We start from the raw sequence: 19,740 nt of genomic DNA, 5'->3' as shown, positions 1-19,740 counted from the left end.
GTTCTTCTCTTTTTATTGCGGCACACGCGCATAAAATGTCTACGCCTTTTTCTGCGCGCACTCCCCGACGTCTCCGGTGTGGCGGGTGACGCAAGCGATCCCGCCGCAGGCAGCAGCAGCAACAGCAGCGTCTACGCGCGGGTCAGTCAGGTGGTCGGGAGGAGAAGACAGTACAGGCGACCTCCCGCGCGCCTCCTGATACGACCGGCGCTGCCGCTGCTCGCCGCCGCCGTAAAAGAACCAGGATGCCCTGTGTAGACGCGTTTCCTCACACTGCCCGCCGCGTCGCCCAGACGAGTCGCGGTCGTGTCGGTGCAACGGACGACGACGCCTTCTCGGTGTGCGCCTCTCTTTTTTTTCCTGCCCGTTTTCTATGCGTCGTGTTGCTATGTGCGGCGCGTGTGCGGGTCAGCCGACGTGCGTCAGTGCTCTCTCAACAGCGGCGGTGGTGTCGCCTCTTAAGTAATGCGTCTCCGTTGGATGCTCGTCTATGAAGCTTTGGCGGCAGCGTCCGCGGCTTTCGCGCGTCTCAGACCCGTCGGCGTGAATTGAATAGCCTGAGCGCGCGCTTTTGGCTTTCTGTTTTGTTCTCTGCCTGCCGCACTCGACGTGCGTGTATCTCGTCGTCGCTCTTTAGCATACTCGGCTCGCGTTCATGCTGTGTTTTTTTTCTTTTGCCTTGCTCTCTTTCGGCTCACGCGTCGAGGATTTTGTGCGTCGTCCATCACCACCCGGGCTGCGCTCGGAAGCCAGTTGAGTCGCGGCTCGCGACGCGGTCGCGGGCTTCTGGAGAAGTTTTCTTTTCCTTACTTCTCTTGTGTTTACGTCTCCCCTCCCGCTTCTTTTTTTCTTCTGTTTTGCGCAGCAATGCCCCCCCCCCCCCCCTCCCCCAGTGATATGTAGATTTCTGGCCTCCCCCTACGCCCGTTTTCAGACCCGTGCGTATGCATTACCGCCGCGCGCTTGAGACTGCTTGCCGCCGCCGTCCCGAGGCGTGGGGGGGGGGGGGGGGGGGGGGGGGGGGGTGAATGCGTCCACGTAAACCACGGCCTATGGACACCGAGCTACGCACACCGCTCGTTCGGCAGGGCTCCTGAAATTCTGAGCGCGCCGCTCCGTCTCTGTCCGGTGTTTTTGCGGACCTGAGTTTGCTTTTCTTCCGCTTGCCGGCGTCTCTCTTTCCGCGGGCGCGCGTTTATGCCGTGCGTTTTTTTTTCTTTTTGTTTTTTGTTCACACGCTCGGGGTTACCGCGAATGCCTCGTTTGCTGTTCTTACCCTCTTCTTGCCTCTTCAGAATTTTCTTTTTTTTTTTAACGGTGGCACGAATTGCACTGGCCGGCATCCAAGATGCATCCGCTCGTGCGCGATCCCACGAGCAGGTGGGAAAACGTGCGCGCTGCGGAGGGCGTAGTGAAAACGGTGGGAGAGGAGGAGGGAAGCTGGTTGGGGTTCCGAACGGACGGAGCCGCGCATCGCTTTGGTCTGCGCCTCTTTGCTGTTGCTGCGGGCGCGGAAACGGCTCGGTCGGTGCATGCGATCGCGTGCTTCTGTTGCTGCTTCGGGGATCGAATCCCTGCACCGCGGGAGTGGCGCGAACGCCGCTGTTGTGAGGAGTGCCCGCGATGGCTGCCGGAGGGGCTCGCTGCCCGCACGACGGGAGTCTTTGGAGTCGTCACCTTCAGCCCTGCTGTACCTAACTGCGAAGGGGGTGGCCTCGGACACGGAGTAAGATACGTGGTGCATCCTCGAAGTGCATTTCCCCTCGCGGCGCCTCTTTCGCGTCGAAGCCTTAAAATGGAATTACTTTTCTTTTTTGCAGCCTTCGCTATATCGAGTACGTTTATGGCGTCGCCTTTGTAGTGGCAGTAATAAACGTATCGTAACAGCGTTCAGGGACGTCATTACACGGGGACTTGCGCGGTCACCTTATGGTCGATGAATGCTGTCGTGATCGGAGTGGGCGCTATACTTTGAGGATTAAAACGAGAGGAGTAATCGGGAGGGGGGGGGGGGTGTAGAGAAGAAGAGGGATAGTGCTCCGCAGCTGTTGTGACTCGTTCACCCCGGTAAAAAAAAGGAGGAAGAGTTTACGGGTAACGTCGCGATACCTGTGTCATTTTAAGCGGATACCTAATCGATACCTCAACGGCACCCTGAGGAAAGAGGCAAATGGAGGGGGCTGGTTGTGGTGTCTGTCTACCCCCCCCCCCCCCCCCTCCACTCCCCCATTAAAGAGTGAGAACAAAACATGACAGCCTTTTGTCGGTCTTCGCAGTCTTCTCGGGGCGTCAGCGGTGACACGCAGCGGCGCCTTTGCAACAAATGGAAGGTCCCGAACTGTTTAGCACAGAAGCATTTTTGGGGAAAGGAAATGGCACAGTTTCTGTCTCATATATCGTTGGACACCTGGAAAGGATAAAGGAGGGAGTGAAAGAAGAAAGGAAAAGAGAGGTGCCGTAGTGGAGGGCTCCGGAAATTTCGACCACCTGGGGTTCTTTAACGTGCACTGATATCGCACAGTACACGGGCGTCTCGAATTTTGCCTCCATCAAAATTTCACCGTCGCGGCCATGGGTTTGAAGTTGGTACTCCGGAAAACATATTCATCCCTTCCCTTACGCCGCGGTTCAGGTGCCCAACGATATATGAGACAGATACTGCGCGATTTCCTTTCCCCAGAAACCAATTATTATTATTAGGCCGTCATGCGCTCTGTAGAATAGGAGCAAGGGCTGCCGCTGACAGTGGACGTCCATCCATCCCGTCTCGTGGAATTGTGGTTTTCTCGGGAGTTGTCCCGAGTGAGTGATGGACACTTCAACGACACTCCGAGGAAAGAGGCAAACGGAGGGGGCGGGTTGTAGTGGCTGCAGGAGCAGTTCCAAACGAGGCGTTTGGTCGTGGCGCGTTCTTGGCACGTTGTGCAACGTCCGCCGTTTGGGTCGTCTTAGGGAGGTAAACTGTCCAATCGCCCTCAGCTCGCCTGTGTCCAGGCCATGCGACGTGGCGGAAACGACGCGTTGCTCTGCCAGGGGCCGCAGCTTCCTGGCGGAGGTGTAGGACGGCATTGCATCGCTCCTAATTCAGTCTCGTTTTTATGTCTTTTTTTTGTCAGGATAGCTGAGTGTGGCTTCGTCGATGCGCTCTTCTCAGCACCTGGTGCAAAGTTGGAGGCGTATGCGTAAGTTGGGTCTCGTCTGCGCTGTCGTCGACTGGGACCCACCCGTTGTGAGAGACTGCACGAGACGAGGGGAGAGACAGAGAGGATAGTCAGACTTTGGACAGACGTGCCTGCATGCGGGTAATTTGTCAATCGCGCGCGCTCCCATCCAAGCTGTAAATCGCTCGGGGGACAGCGTGTGCTCGGGAAGCGAGGAATTGGGCCTCGGAGACAGACACCCGGCCATGCCCAGTATCGTCGTCCGCGCCATTTTCTTTCTTTCATTCTCCTTATTTTCGCGTTTCTCTTTTTTTTTCTTTTTTTTGTCAGAAAAGCGCCATGGGCAGCGTTCTTTCATCGCGCACCAAGCAGCATAGTTTTCGGAAGATCTGGGCTCTGCCGAAAGATGGCACAAGGGGGCGGGAAGCTATTGCGTAGCGGTCGTTTTTGTTTCCAACTTTTTTCTTTCGGTTCCTTTTTGTTGCTCCTTTGCTTGAGTGCCGGCTTCGGGCAGATATATGGAGTCGGCTCGAAAAATGCCCTGCATTCGGCCCGGGATCATCCCCCGGCTGTGAAGGCCCGTCCCTCGGCTCGAGTCCGTGCAACGGGCGGGTTATGCTGCTACGGAGGGAGGCCGGGCTTTGCTGTTGTCGACTTCGTCTTGTTGAGTGAGAACTGTTTTGTTTTGTGTGCCCGTTTCTCTTCTTTCGCTCTCTCTCTCTGTCACACTCTTCGTCCCTTGTCTCGCGGCGTGGTGCAGGTTTAGGTTTCCGCCACCTTTACCTTCGCTTTAGCGTAACCTACTTTAACCGAACCCAATCTTTCCTTCTCGCTCCTGTGGTCGAGATGAATGTCTAAATAAAACGCGCTGGAAAGCAAACGAAAACAGCCGGAAAGTAGCAAAGGAGAAAACCAGATGGGGGATTTCGGGCGCACTTTCGGGGTTGCGTTACTCTGCGAAGACGTTTTGGGTGTGAGTGCTGATAGTGGGACGAAAAGCACTGTATTCTCTCGATTGCATATAATCGCAGAGACGTTCCTTGTATCGATTGCTCCCCTCGGTCCTATCTCGCCGTGTGTTTGCTGATGTGTGAGTTTCTGTCGCATTTTCAGTGAGCGTATAGTGTTTTCACCCGTCGTTTACAGTATATTGGGCACCGTGATGTTTATTCTTGTTACCATATTTTATCTCTTTTTCATCGTTCTCGTTTTTTTTTCTATATCAATTTCTGTTGCACACGTTCCTTCCGGATAATGTGTTCAAAATTGGCTGGAAGTGCTTCATATTTGTGTATCGGAGCCCCTGCCTTCTGCAACGCGAAGAATTTCCGCCTGCCAAATGCCACTTCCCAGAGTTATATCGTGGGCTATACCCCCCTTAACAAAAGCCTCCCGATAAACTGACAGGGCAGATACGTTCCGGCCCGTTCATAGGAAAAAAAAAAGAAGGAAAGACTGAACCGCGTGGTGCGTAGATATAGGTTGACAAAAATGAACTAGAAAAACTGGCAGCATCTGGAACTGGGTGCGCGCTCGAGAAAACGCGGGGAAAAAAAAAAAAGCCCAGTGGACAATAAAATGTGCGCGGTCGACGTGCCGGCGCGATAATGATTGGTGGACTGCCGCGTACGCACGCACGCCTCCTTTCCCGCTTATCGTTCGTTCGTTCGCGCCGGTCGTCGCTGCTGTTTATTTGTATTTTTATCTATCTTTCCTGGCGCGCGCTCTCTCTGTCGCGCCTGCTTAAAAGCGCGCGCTCCGCCTGTTCTCGCCTGGCTTGTTATAATGAAATAATGGCCCGCTTAAACAACTTCCGAGGTCGTTATCTCGTCTTCTAGCTAGCCATGGGCCGTGGCGCGCGCGGCAACCCTTTATGTCAGCTCTGGCGCCTTTTCTTTATGTCGTCGCCGTGCCTGCCTCCTTTAATCGTCCCATTATATTCGACCAAGGCCTTCTTTCTTTGTGCGTCGCGTTTCGGTCCCATCGCTGCTGCTGCTGCTTTATTCCGTATTATCGTCGGTCCGGAGGCTTCGCGCTGTGGGGGCTGGTGTCCTCTACCTGTAGTCTCCGCATGGCTCCTCTGCGCGCGTTGCCCAACTGCGGATTCTGTAGATGCCGGATCTCAGCGGGACTTTTATGTAGATAAAGCTGGCCCATTGGTCGGCGCGTGTCAGGCTGGCTAATGGCTGGCTGCGGTGATTAATGTCCCGATGTATGGGCGCTCGCATCAGCCGCGCGTGTTGTCGCGCGTACGCTTTCAATACGTCTCCCGACGTTGTCGGGGCGCAGGTCCTTTCAGTGTGCGCGCGCGCTTGCCTTGTGACGCGACGGCGCCGGAGAGGTGTTTCGCAAAAGCGTACTGTGCGTGACAGTGCCTCTGCTTCTGGCTGCAAGCTGAAAGACCGCGTGAAACGAGAGTTCGCGCGAGCTTCGTTCCGATTCGTCTCTTTCGCGTGAGATGTCGGTCTGCAAACAGGTGTTTTGTGCCGCTGGAGAAGCCCGACAGGTGGAGTGACGGTAGTTGTTCTGCTTTTCGGTAGGAGGAAAAGGAGAAACGGTATTGACTGGGAGTGGTACACACTAAACAATTTCTCACCCTTTAGGGTGTAAACAGCTGTCCCCAGACGAACACCCTTTTCCAATTGTTCGGTGTTAAAAAACGGTGCAGAGATCAGCACCCTTAATGAAGGGTGCACTTAATAATACTTTAGAGGATGTAATGGTTGCACCCTCATTAAAGGGTACTATTTTTCCATAACACCTCTACGAATGCATGTTGGAAGGGTGCTCCACACTGACTCACCCATGAAGCAAAAGACTTGGATTGATGCGTGCCATCGAAACTTTCATGCTTTGCACCCTTCCTGAAGGGTGCTGATCTTTGCACCCTTTTTAGCACCCAAAGGGGTGTTCGTCTGAGGACTGTTGATTTGCACCCTTAAGGGTGAGAATTTCTTAAGTGTGTAATGCGGCGACAGATAAGCGATGGCGGTTAGTTAGAGTGACAGTGTGGATTCCTAGTGTGAGCTATGCGGTGAGGCCTCTGCGGCTTCCGAGGGTGTCCATACGTGAGTGCGAGCATCGCCGTGGACGATCGAGTCATATGCGGGGTGGTGGCTGCACTTTGAATTTCCTTGCTGCCTTATTGCGCACCCTAGAAATAAGAGAGCCACGCTGCGGTGTCGCCGCGTGCAGGCCTTAACCTATACTGCCTAGCATGCGGAAGGTGCGGGGTTCGATCCTCAATGCCGCCGGGTACCCACCGGTGATACAATGGGTACAAGCTTTCCCCTGGCCTGGTGCTCGGCTTTATCGGGGGTGAAATGCCTGGGAAGTGGGCCTTTCCTGTATCTTTGGCAGGGTCGTATTGTGTCCCGCCGCACGATCTCGCCGCTTGTGGTGTTGAGTTGCATGAGTGCCAAGTGTCTGCACGCGTTCGAATTCGACCGCGGTGGCTACGTTAAGAGCGTAGCAGCGTAACAGGGGAAGGAGAAAAAAAATGCTAGCAAAGAGAGAAAGCACAGCTGTTAATTAGTTGCATTGATGACCTTGTTAAATTTTGCTATTTTATTTTATGATGATGGTTACCGTTGAGAAGTGCTCAATGAGAGATGTGACTTGTGTAAGATGTCGGTGTACTGCTTGTTGAGTGATGTTTAAGAAGAGGGGGTGAGGGCGACACTGAGTCGGGCATTTGTTGGTCGTATTTACGTCTCCTATAGGCAACCTGCTGTTGGCTCGATTGAAATATTTTCGCTCGCTTTTCTGACATTTCGGTGCGTTTTAAAGCAGCCTTCCGCCATCATGGCACGCTTCACAGCCCGGATATATCTCTGGCCCGTATAAAACTAACAATTCTTTGAACGACGCATTATTCCTCACGCATGCGACGTACACAAAGCTGGCTTTATAGCTCCGGGTTATGCGCTTCTGGCCAGCGCTGTGCGGTGCTCTGGCTTTTACGGGACGTCGGAAGCCCGTTATTTTTTCTCGTTCGTTCCCGCTTAGCTGTTCCGGGATCAAGCGCCTTGATGTGCAGCCACGGGCGAATGTATTGCCCAACCTTTCCTTGGATGTCCCGCCGCGGTGGCTCAGTGGTTAGGGCGCTCGACTACTGATCCGGAGTTCCCGGGTTCGAACCCGACCTCGGCGGCGGCGTTTTTATGGAGGAAAAACGCTAAGGCGCGAGTGTGCTGTGCGATGTCAGTGCACGTTAAAGATCCCCTGGTGGTCGAAATTATTCCGGAGCCCTCCACTACGGCACCTCTTCCTTCCCGGTTTCTTCTTTCACTCCCTCATTTATCCCTTCCCTTACGGCGCGGTTCAGGTGTCCAGGATATATGAGACAGATACTGCGCCATTTCCTTTCCCCAAAAACGAATTAAAAAAAAAAAACCTTTCCTTGGATGCTGAATCGTTGCCCCTAGAACGGAGACTGTAGGTAGGATTGAAGAGGGCCGCCCATAACTGCAGACGCGATTAGCTGCTTTCTTTCTGGCTCCCGCAGTCCGTTCCAGTCTTGTCTGGTGCACACTTTTTCGCAACGTTTTCGCAACGTTTTCGTGCCGTCTCTCGTGTCTGCGGCCGTGTCCTTCGTTTCCCTCGCTTTGCGGCGGAGCGTGCAATAGGAATCAGTGGAGACGCACAGCGCTGTGAGCGGTGCGACGGACAATCTGATTCCGCGTCTGCGGCGCGGCTTTTTTTTTTTTATTCTACGGGTTGAGCAAGCACGCCGTATATTTTGATTGCGGGCGGGCTCCCACAGACATGTGCAGTTAAGTGACTGCGCGCACCAATGCGCCCGGTTCTTTATCTTCTTTTTGCCGTCGCAGAAGATGCTTATAGACTAAAGCTCGTGCTGTTTTCCCTACATCGCTGCCGTACACCGCCTGAAGGTTGTCGGCGTGCCTTTCCCATCGGGTATACTGTTGGTTGTTTAAGAGCCTCTCTGTCGGCGCATCTGATTTGGATTGCTTGCTTCCGAAGAAGTGTTTGCATAGGCGTTTTTTCCGCGGCGCATACTTTTGCAAAGCGCAGTGCGGGGTTGGTAGCTTATGGAAGCTTTTCTGCCGAATTATCTTCTTTTTTGTTCAGAATAGGGTGGAGGCACCCGTTCTTTGTCGGTGCGTTTGGGTCGGCTCTTCCCTAACGCTGGTTTTCTTGTGTACCGCCTCCAAAATGCTCCGATATTTCGTGGGCCGTGTTTAGGGACATAAGTATTTCGCATTCACCGTGTGTCAATGGCTCTTAGGGAGGAAAATTCATGTTTCCGAGCTCTCAGTGCGCTGAATCCGCTCTGCTCCCTTTGGTATGAAACGTCTTAGGAAAAGAAGGACTCCCTTTTGTGCTTTTTCCTCATTTAAGTTATTTTAATGGATTTCGGCGCGATGTTGCTTGGCGGGAGCGGTCTTTCTCTCTGCCTTCTTTTTTTCCCTTTCCGAGAGCATACAACTCCACAGGGGCAGTTATAGTAAGCGGGCTGGCGAAGGAGCGTGAGGCGCGGAAAACATGCCAGTCCGCCGTAGATGCATATGTGCGACGCGGTTTCGGCATCCGAGGCGAGCAGTTGAGTGCACCGGAGCCGGAACTTGCCACACGAATACGAATGTTCAAGCTGTCTTCTCAACTAGCAGTACACATTTCTGCACGCACCGATGCATACGTGTAGGAGACGAATTAAATGCAGCTGAGTCACCGGGCCCTTATACGTTTGACTCGTCTTCCAATCGCTGGGTTAGATTCGGCGCAGAGCTTCCGTCCGGCGTTTGCCTGCGCTGCGCTGAACTCTTCCTCCTCCTCCTTCCCATCTTTCACAACGGATGAGTTGTACGCGACTCGCGCACCAGCGCGAAAGAGAGGCGGGCGTTTTGCGGTGGCCTCCGCATCCCGCCGGGGGTTGAAGCAGCAGCAGCAGCGAAGGCGGCGCCGGTTCGGGGCGGAAGAGACGCGCGCGGATGGGGGTGGTGGAAATTAATTAACGGAACCGTCATTAATCTGGCGGCCTAATGAGCCTCCGGCTTTCGCCTCCCGCCGCCCCCTCACTGCTCTCTTATACTGTTCTCTTTATTTTGCGCGCCTTTTTTTTTTCCCGCGCTCCTGTGGCTCCTCCGTTCCGGCCACCGCCAGGAGGAAAGAGCGCGTATGGTGGTCATCTTTCCTCGCCGCGTGTTTGCAATGCACGTGCCCTTGCGCTGGCGAGCCTTTCTCCCCGCCTTCGGCGCAGGCGGGTGGGAACATGGGTGCCGGACGCAGAGCGCGAGCGTTATGCATTTTGGAGGGAAGGGGAAGGGGGGGGGGGGGGGGGAAACGAACCTCAACGGGCGAAGTGGAACGAGGCGCACTGGGTTTCGCGAGATTCGCTAAATGGGCTCGGGTTTTGAGCGGATAGTGTTCTGCGGTGCCCTGTTGTGTGTAGCGCGGCCGTCACAAGGGTTTATAGAAACTGCTGAAAGCGACTGAAGAGATTGGGAAAGAGGACTGCGAGCGAGCGTAAGCTGCTCAACGCTGTGTTGTGTGGGGCCGTCCTCGGGAGCCGATTACGGCCTCTGGATTAGCCGTGAGATGGGACGGGAAGACAAATAGCGCCCCAGCGTTTCTTTTTTTTTTTTGTTGGCTCTCCGGCGAGATGAGAAGTGTTCCGGCGCTTTGTTATCTCTTGCGCCGGGCTGGGATCCAGGGGGGATGCGTATACAGCCCGGTGGCTGCATCGGGAACATCCTGAAACGTTTCATACCAAAGCGAGCAGGGCGCCTTCATCGGCCTGAGCGCTCGGGAACGCGAGGGTGAGCTTGTTAAAACTCTTCTATCTTCTGCGGGGAAAGGTTGTGTTTGGCCTACGAGGCCCGGGAATCCATCTGAAGAACGCTTTCCGTTTCCTGTTGAGTATTATACATCCACATGGAAAGGGTCTTCAATCTGGTCGCTGCGTTTATTGTTGATGTTTTTTTTTTTCCCCTCTCTCTCTCACTCAACTGCGGGAGCAGATTTCTTGGTGAAAACGTTAACGTAACGAGCGGGTGGGAGCGAAGGCTGGCTAGCAAACACGGTTGTCTTGGCTCGGGGATTCTTGAAACTTTATTTGCGTAGTCTGGCTTCGCAACGCGCCCGAGTCGCGGCGTCCCAGACAACCTTGATCGCGGACTCTGCACGAACGAGCCCGTCGAGAGCTTTCGCGAGTCTTCCCTCTCGGTGACAGCGGCGACGCGGTGTGTCGGGCGGATGGGAGACGCGACGCCGGTGTTGAAAACTATCCGTCTCGCATGACTAGCCCGGAGCGATCCGCCGCACCAGCCCCTGTATGCGTGAGGCGTTTAGACACGCGGGGACGCGAGCGGCTGCGGACCTGCCTATCTGTGTTTGTGTACGTGTGTGCGTGCGGGCGCGGCGCGTGCAGACGACGGAGGAACGAACTTTGTTTTGTTCTTTATTTAAACCCCCCAAGCCCTCGCCGTGATCTCGGTGCGGGGAGGCGAGCCCGTTCTTGCCTCTGCTAGGCGGTTGGCGTAATCGGATTACTACGAGCAGGCGTGACCTTGGCTGTCGTGACGTGGTTCGCCGTGGCCTCGCCGCAGCCTGTTTCCTTGGCCGTCGTGCTTTTCTCCTTCTCCTCTTCTCGCTGCAATATACCCCCCTCTCTCTATTCTCCGAGAGCTGCCCCTCCCCCACGTTTTCCCCGTTCTTTTGTTCTTTGCATACCGGCCACGGTCGTTTCAAATTGCGGACCCGGCCGTTGTCCACTTTTGCTTTGTTTTTTTAGTTCCTTTGTGTTCGTTCGTGGCGTGTCTTTTTCTACTTCGTTTTCTGTACCGCGTGTTTCTCGTCGCGTGGCTGCCGACTGGGCGGCGCGGGAAAGCGAGAGTGTTCGCCGCACGTGGAGTGAAAGTATAAATGTGGGCGATTGCCGGCAGAGAGAGCTGGCAGCGCCGTATACGTTGGTCGCGGATATCCGCGTCTGATATATATATATTAGCCGCGACCGGGGCGAGGTCCCCCGCTGCGGGCTGCCGATGCGGACGGGCTTTCTCGTCTTTCCTTTTGCTTCTTATTTGCCTCGTCTTTATACCGGCACCTTCTCTTTTCTTCTCTCGTGCCAAGCGAAACCCGCCTTCCGCGTTTGCACCGCTGATTTGCTCGTCGTTCGTGTATCGCGGCCACCATTTGGCGGCGAAAAGAACGCATAAAGGTGGGGAGGGAAGTGGAGGCACCCCCCTTATGAGGAAAACAATGCAAGGAAATCGATTATTCACCGTCTCCTCCTCACCACCCCCCCCCCCCCCCCCACCCCCCCCCCACCCCCTGCCCTTACTCCGTTCCATGCAGCTCTTCATTAGCCGCAGACGGCGCGCTTGCGGCCCTTTGTTTTTCGTTTTCGCGTGGTGAAGACCGCCTATCGAGACGGTATTTAGAGTGGCAGTTTTATTCTTTTTTTTGTGTGTGTGTATTTAAAGGAGACGTAGAACATTGCCTGGAATGGGAGTCGTGAACTGAAGAAAATGTGGCCTGTTTGCTGCTTGCGAGGAACGGGGCCTCAAAGACGAAGCAGGTTGGTACAATGATGATGATGCAATCATTTTAATTGGAACTAAAATTGGTGATCGTGGTCCCCTATTCCGGGAGTCCATTCGATATTGTAGCTTAAGCGGTGACATCGGTTCGCTGTTTGCTGGCCACTCGCGCCAATCCCCCCTCTCCTCTTACCGTCAGTGGAGCTCTGAGTTTGAGTTTGTTGCTTCTACATGCCTCAGTACGTTGAGCGCTTCTGCCTTGTGTGGTCATATGCTGTACGCGTCGAACGGTATTTGTGCAAAGCCTGGCATTGCGGGAGGGGGCTCTGTTGGAGTAAAGCAGTAAAGCTTATAGTGAATTAACGCTTTTAGGCTCAGTCACGTCTTATGTGAACCTGTAGATGAAGCCTGTAGCGAACCTGATAAATCAGCGTCTGGTCTTGGCAACAATGTTATTCGTGCAAAGCTAGGGCGCAGAGTTTTCTACGTTTGTTGTGCCCCCTTCTCCTTGTCGCGCGTTTTGTCTTAGCTCGATATGAAGAACAAAAAGTACTGCAGCTCCTTCTCTTACCGAGGCAAAATTTGAATTGTTGTTATCTTGTGGCTGTCACTCACTTTGTTGTGTGGTCTATACAGAGTTCCCAGGCTTGCCCATTTGCTGCGGCATTACATTAGACAGTGCATCCCAGGTGCTTTGGAGCATTGTCCTCAACAGCGCGCTGTTGAAGCCGATAGAAATACTGATTTATGCCCATGAAGATCTGGCCTCCCTGCTTAGATAATGTCTCGTTACATCTGCCTGTTAACGTAGTGTCCACAGCCGTAACGTGAAACAGGTAGCCCGTTGAAGCGACGTAAGCGGGCAGAAACCGTTTGGTCGGCATGTGTTTTCATCGTCACCGGCAAATATCCGCTGCGTGGCGATGTAATGTGACCTGTACATTTGAACCTCGTTATAACGAAGTTGAAGGCGCCTGGCGATTACTTCGTTAAAGCCGTAGCTTCGTTATAGCTCGTGTTGGCCGTGCTTCCAATGGAATCGTCATTCCTTCGTTATATCCACGATTTCGTTATAGCTCGTGTTGGCCGTGCTTCCAATGGGAATCGCAATTCCTTCGTTATATCCACGATTTCGTTATAGCGAGGTTCGACTTCATTATCGTTAACGTTGGTCGTTGTGTTTATACGCATCGGAACTGTCACAAGCTGCCGCAAGAATGACGACGGCCCAGGCAGCCCGTGAGTACACGCCGAAGAAGGTGAGCGCTGATCCCCCTCGGACTCGGGTGTGTTTGCGGCGCCCTCAGTCTTCACTCATTCCGCCCGTTGGGCGTCCCGAAATTTCCAACAAAGTTTTGTGGTCCGCCTCTCCTCGTTTCCTTTGTCGTGGCAAGCCGCGGGCGTAGAGATGTCGTACGTGGTCCGTGGCAGGCTGCGCGGCGTTTTCAGCGAGGAACCGCGTCGGACGCGGGGCGAACAGGACTGTTCGGTGCGAGACCGAGGCGCGACACGACCCGGCAGCGGTTAACGATATGCGCGCCGCATAAGCGCGACACGCGAAACACGGTGTGGCGGCTGAGCGGTGACCTGTCGCCCCGTTTCTCGTCACCCCCTTGCCTTTTATTATTTCTGTTCACCTCTCCGTTTTTTTTTTGTATGTATCTCTCGCTCTCGTGGGTGACAGTTCGTGTCATGGGCGGGCTCGACACAAAGGTCATCTTGGCGCCAAGCGCGTGCAGCGGCGACCCTGTGCTGTTTCCTGGGCGATGAATTAACAACGATATCTCCCCCCCCCCCACCCCCCCCCTCTCTGCCTTCGTTACTTGTATTTTAAGCGACCCGTCTGTCCGCGTCTTTTGCGAGGTCTTCTGGTCCTCTTGAGACGTTCATCTGCGGTTCGCAGTTATGGGGCGAATAAACTCATTTGGCCACGGAGTTTCGCACGGCGAAGAATAAAAGCGGAAAAAGAAAGGTCTAAGCAGCAGTCGTGCTTTAAGGTGGAGGATTGACTGAAACAAGACAATTTCATTTTATTTATTTATTTTTGCTTGTGCCATACGAATTACCAAACACTGTACATAACCAGAGGCTAGTGTGGGGTTCAAAACAAAATACATGCTGGCAAAGACACAGTTTTTGCGTGAAAATGAGAACTACAAAAATATCGACGTAGGAACAAAACCGTTGTGTAAAGATGAAATACATTATGGCGCATGTTATATTAAACTCGACAAAATCCACCCAAAGCACACAGCGCAACAGACACGAACACAAATCAACCGCCACGTTGGCCAAAATAAGTTTCATGAGGTAAGTTTTTGATAACTTTACAAGTTTCATGTGATTGTTTCTCTGGCGGTATGAAGCGTATTCGTAGTACGTGACGCAGGCTTCTGGAACCCGCCTGTATAGACGAAATCTAAATGGAATTCCGCAACTGCAGCAACCACATGACAGTCATCCCCGTACTTTGGAGCCGAGAGCGGTGCTCGTGTTGCGGTGAATGCGCGTAGCGTTGACCGTACTGCACCTGTAGTTCGTGGCATGGACACTGTGTGAGTCACGCGCAGAGAAAGAGTAAATAAAGGAGGGAGTGAAAGAAGAAACGAAGAGAGCGGTGCCGTAGTGGAGGGCTCCGGAATAATTTCGACCACCTGGGATCTTTAACGTGCACTGACATCGCACAGCACACGGGCGCCTTAGCGTTTTTCCTCCATAAAAACGCAGCCGCCGCGGTCGGGTTCGAACCCGGGAACTCCGGATCAGTAGCCGAACGCCCTAAAAACCACTGAGCCACCGCGGCGGGGTAAGGAGCAAGAGTGAAAAGAAAAAAAAGCTGGATGGGCTATGTATTAAAAACGATATTTTAAGGAACGTGTGCACCACGCCGAATGCTGCGCATGTGAGTTCATTCATTAAGAGGACTATTCGGATGCTATACATTTCCCGCGTGTACACACGTCTTCAGAGTGCCGCCCGTGGTGGCTCAGTGGTTATGGCGCTACGCTGCTGACCCGAAAGCTGCGGGTTCGATCCCGGCCGCGGCGGTCTAATTTCCATGGAGGCGAAATTCTGGAGGCCAATGTGCTGTGCGATGTCAGAGCACGTTAAATATCCCCAGGTGGTCGAAAAATTTCCGGAGCACTTCACTACGGCGTCTCTCATAGCCTGAGTTTGCTTTGGGAACGTTAAACCCACAAACTATGAACACATCTTCAGTCACATAATGGAAAGCGTGGAAGGGACGTTAATTTAATGGAAATGAAACTAGGCCTAGTTTTAACTTAATGCTTGAAACGCTGACAAACACTGACTTGCACTGGGCTGCACGCAGAAATGGATTGAAACGGCATTTTAGCACTATTTTTTGCTGGTATTTAACAAATAAGACAGAGTAGTTTTCGTTCATACTAAAACCTTTTGAGGCGAATTAGGTTCACTACGCTAGGTTTTCAGGAGGGCAGCGTCATTGCAGTCACGTGACAAGTGTCACGTGGCGTCACGTGGCAGGCCGTGTGAACTACTGACGTCATCACAATCTGCCCACCGTGGCAGGTGGCAACTGCCCCATCGGGCATTTCATCGACGCTTTACAGACAATTAGTTCGGCAGTGTGTGTGGCCTATGTGAACGTATCCATGCAAAGGAAGCTTTCGCTTCTCACCAGGGTTAACCAAAGTTAAAACACAGCTAATTTATTTTTATTTTTATGTATTCGTCTGATGCGCAGGTAATGCGAATCTGTTTGCCGCACCGAATGACGGCGATTTGCTCGTGTGTTATTCCGACAGCGTGCAGCTCACATCGGTCCCGCACGGCTTTCTCGCGAGGTTAGGTGTTCGGAACACGGCACGAAGATGAACGGCCATGGCGCGTTATTACTGGCGCGACATCGCCCGGCCGTTATCAGGGACGGGAATATTCCATGCAGCTCCGACGATCTCCAATTCCGAATCCTACTCGCCGCGGTGGCCCAGTGGTTAGGGCGCTCGACTACTGATCCTGAGTTCCCGGGTTCGAACCCGACCGCGGCGGCTGCGTTTTTATGGAGGAAAAACGCTAAGGCGCCCGTGTGCTGTGCGATGTCAGTGCACGTTAAAGATCCCCAGGTGGTCGAAATTATTCCGGAGCCCTCCACTACGGCACCTCTCTCTTCCTTTCTTCTTTCACTCCCTCCTTTATCCTTTTTCTTGCGGCGCGGTTCAGGTGTCCGCCGATATATGAGACAGATACTGCGCCATTTCCTTTCCCCCAAAACCAATTATTATTACTATTATTCCGAATCCCGCGGCTTATTATAGGACAGTATCCGACGGATTCGTGCCTTACGGGCGGCGAAGGCAGTCGTCGTCCTGTTGTCGGGCCTCCGCGGAGTTGTTTTCCGTATCTATGACGACTCTGGGGGGCCTGATGTGGAAACAAACGGGCGTCCGGCTGCTGATTGGATTTTGACGTGTGCGAGACGCGGCACATGGTCACGCCTCTTTCGTGACTTTCGTTATTGATTTAGGGTACGCGACGCATGCGCCCTCGGTCCCCGCATGCGTTGCCGACGAGGCATGTGTGGACCCTGACCGAGAGGTTTGGTTCGAAAATAACTCTAATCTTCGGTGGCGAGAGTCTTCCGATAGAATTTGCTGTGCGCAGCGAGGCTCGCGGCCGGGCCAATGTTTTCTGCGTACACGCCGCATCGTGTCTCCCCTTGTTTGATTGCAGTCGCGGAGCGCTTTTCGCACGACGGCGAGCTTTGCACTCTAAACATATAGGAGTAAAAAGGGAGTAAGATGTCCTCTAGAGCACTCCCTTTTATAAAACGGGATGCGCTAGAGGACAGCTAACTTCTCTTTACTCCCGTATAGGCTTTTTGGAGTGTAGGCTGAACCTTACGTCGGACGTGATTTCCACTTCGACATTAGCACAACTTGCAAGTTTTTGCAGGAGGGGGAGGAGGAAGACTCCAGATGCAGGTGGTTCTATAGGTTTTAAAAATGAATGCTTGCTTTAGCTTCGCTCCTGTTACACCTTTTGGAGAGACCTCGTGAGGTGTATTGCGTGCATATTGGTCGGGTGTAAACCTTGGTGTTTGGATTAAGTTTCAGGAGTATGCTGTGTAAAATTCTGCGAGTACGTTGTCCCCTTTCTAAGCTGGGCGCAAAGCAGCAACACAATGGAGGATACCTGTTGTTTCTGACAGTCGTGTTTTATTAGTGCTTCTCTTTTGACGGCTCCGCAAAAAGCGGCGCGTTCGAAGTTGTATGACACAGCCGCGACGCGCCGTAATTTAACGCACTAATATTCTAGCATGCGAGCTGGATATTATGCTGCGCCTTGCGTGGACTGCGCGGTTCATCGTGTACGCTAACCGTTTCCTTCGGCCGTAGCTAGCGCACTGTCTTGGCGCACGTGAGTAGCGTCGCAAAAGCACGGCGTGTTACGGCTTTCCCGCGTGGAAAATAATCCATTTCTGGTCCGTGTGACGCCGCGTGACATGCGTTTATGGATGCTTGTCAGAAACTTTGCTCGGCACAGCGTGATTAATTGCCGCACTCGCGACATAAACTTTCGTCGACAGACACGCTCTCGCGTCCACACAGGCTGCCACAGCTGCCTATAAACATCCCGTGCCAGAAAACGTTTTCAGTCTGTCCTCAGCAGTTATGCTTGTGGCAGTTTGTTTATACAGTGTCTGCCCTGTGTCCGCAGGAATGCTTTGTTTTTGTTCTTGCCTCTGGTCATGTTCGAACGGCTGTGGAAAACAGCGTCGGTGAGCTCGTCGGGCGGAGCTCCCTGCTTCCCTGGCACCGAACGACGACGACGACTGCACGATGCTTCCGTTCGGCACGGTGCCACTTCCTGCGGAAGAGGAAGCAACGCATCCACATACACACACACGAGCTAGCCTGCGAGGTCACTCTGAGAGAGAGTGGGAGAGAGTGTAAAAGGGAAAGGAGGACTATCCGAGCCCCGCGGCGCCAACCGGCCTCCATCATCGACTCGCTGGTGTCATGTGCGCGCAGCAGCGGAGGAGTTGTCCCGGAATGGAAGTCCCCGGGGCGGCCGGCCGGACGGCCTCGCCGGGGCTGTATGGGATGCCGACGCTGTCCGCGCGCCGGTCCGGATCAAGTGGACAGCAGGGCGCGGGTCCCGGCTGCCATACGCACCCCAGCCCAGCCCACCCTCGAAACTCGAGTGTGTTACTACAACGGGGGCGGCTGCGCTGGCTCGCTCGATGCCAGTGTCGATCCTCCTTCTCCGCGCAACGCCGCTTTTAAGTGCGCCGCGCCTTCTCTTCGTGTGTGCGTGCAGTGAGCGAGCCCGAATTTCTCTGCGTGCGTCCGTCCGAATGCGCTCTGGAATCGTGATTCCGGGCTTGCCCGGCGCTCTTCGGGGGGCCTGCATGCTGCGGCGAGTGGTGCGCGACTGCCGACGACCGCTTTCCCATAGAGACTTGTGCTTCCCCCCTTTTTCTTCCCGCGTCCCGCACCACACAGCCGACTGGCTCCAATGCGTGCGCGTGCCGCGCCGGTTGTTTTCGACGTTTCGCCCGTCGCGCCTTTTGTTTGGCGACGACGCTAAAGGTGATGAAGCACCTCCCCTTCCTCCTCCCTCTTTCTGGCCGTTTTTCCTTTCGCGTGACTGGACGACACTAGTGATGGTGGGAGGGGGGAGCTCCGTTCGATAACCGTTTCATCACGCTGGTCGGGACAGCTCGCGCGCGGGCTCTCTTAGTAGAGCTGTTTTTGTGGCTGCCTCTGCCAACCTGCAGGTTGTGCTGCGCGCTCGTGTGCTCGCTCAGGTGCAGCTATTTGCCGAGCTGGGTGTTGACTGGCGCGCCGCTGCGCGCGAAACGGAAGCGTGAGTCGTTTTTCTGTAACGTTACACGGGCCTCTTCCCGGCTGGTATTTCCAACAGTTGCTGTTAGTGTCCGCGGCCGAGCAAAAGGCGCTACACCGTCCGGAGGGAGGAAACACGTATGCGCGCGCGAGCACAGCGGCTGATGCTCGATCGTGCCTCCAAATAAGGTGTGAAGCCACGCAGCTGAAGACGTCACACTGTTGGTCTGTGGAACTGCCCACGCCACGAACTAACTTCCTGAGAGACCCTATATTCGGGGTTATCTGGCCTCACTGAGCATTTGCCTAAACACGAGAGAAAGACCGCACTTCGTCACATGCACGAGTTCGCACGTCGCCTTAGCTCGGCTGTCTGTGTATCCGTGGTTGTTTAGTTTCATAGAGCTGTTAATCTTGAGGTGACTACCTCGCTTTGTTGCTGGCACGTAGCTGCCTGGCTTTCAAACGACTTTCTTCGTTTGCTTCTCCGGACCAGTCCAGGGCAAAGGCAAATGCGTTTTCGTGAGCCATTGTGATGAAGCTGCTGTATAAACGCTATGAGCAGGAAGACGCAGTGCACCTGCCTCCGAAGCAAATGAATGAAAGCTGACTGAACTGGGCGCATATTCACACGCGGCATACCAGCTGAAGCACGTTAAGTACTCTCTGCTTTCGTGTTCCCCCGCTTCTGCTGCTGCTTTTCGCGGCAGTCACGTCCTGCTGGCAGGGCGCGAGGCGATCGTCCGCCCCTCTCTCGACGCCCGCACGACAGCTGGGTGCGTATACTTCGTCTCGCAACTCGCTCTCGGGAGAGGGGAAGGCACGAACACCAAGGCGACGTAGGGCTTCCAGCCCTGTGGGCTCGGCTGGCGTGCGGGTGAGAGCAACAAGTATACACCAGTGTGGAGATCGGCGCCGCGGTGTGGCTCTGACGTTCTGCTCCTGAGACAGAGGTCGCGGGGTCGAATCCCGGCTACGGTGGCCGCATTTCGATGGAGGCGAATGAATGAGACGCCCCTGTGCTGCGCCGTTAGTTCTGTGCATGTTAGAGAGATAAGCCCCAGGTGGTATAAATAATACCGGAGCCCTCCACAATACGGACTGCTTTATAGTTCAAGTTTTGGGACGTTGAACCCCACGTAAAATACCATACCACACGTCACGCCATACCGTACCATACTATACCACACCATTATACCCACCGCTGGTCTAAATTAATTCGGATCCCTCCACTACAGCGTC

The 19,740-nt window shown here is 54.0% G+C and overlaps 1 protein-coding gene across 28 annotated transcripts in view; it reads left to right on the top strand.

Annotated features, from left to right (window-relative positions):
- The window catches only part of mub (poly(rC)-binding protein mub), a 385,362-nt gene that overhangs the window by 44,380 nt on the left and 321,242 nt on the right, over positions 1–19,740 (top strand). The window contains exon 1 of one of the 28 annotated variants that reach the window (XM_077627332.1): positions 1,702–1,726. The exons of the other annotated variants lie outside the window; for them this stretch is intronic. The gene's annotated coding sequence lies outside the window, so the exon portion shown is untranslated. Of the gene's footprint in view, positions 1–1,701; positions 1,727–19,740 lie in introns of those variants that run through there. 28 annotated transcript variants of the gene reach the window in all.

The sequence above is a fragment of the Amblyomma americanum genome, chromosome 6 (assembly GCF_052857255.1).
Source record: "Amblyomma americanum isolate KBUSLIRL-KWMA chromosome 6, ASM5285725v1, whole genome shotgun sequence".
NCBI lineage: Eukaryota > Metazoa > Arthropoda > Arachnida > Ixodida > Ixodidae > Amblyomma > Amblyomma americanum.
Note: the sequence above shows the minus strand (reverse complement) of the source record. Positions and strands in the feature narration are given on the sequence as shown.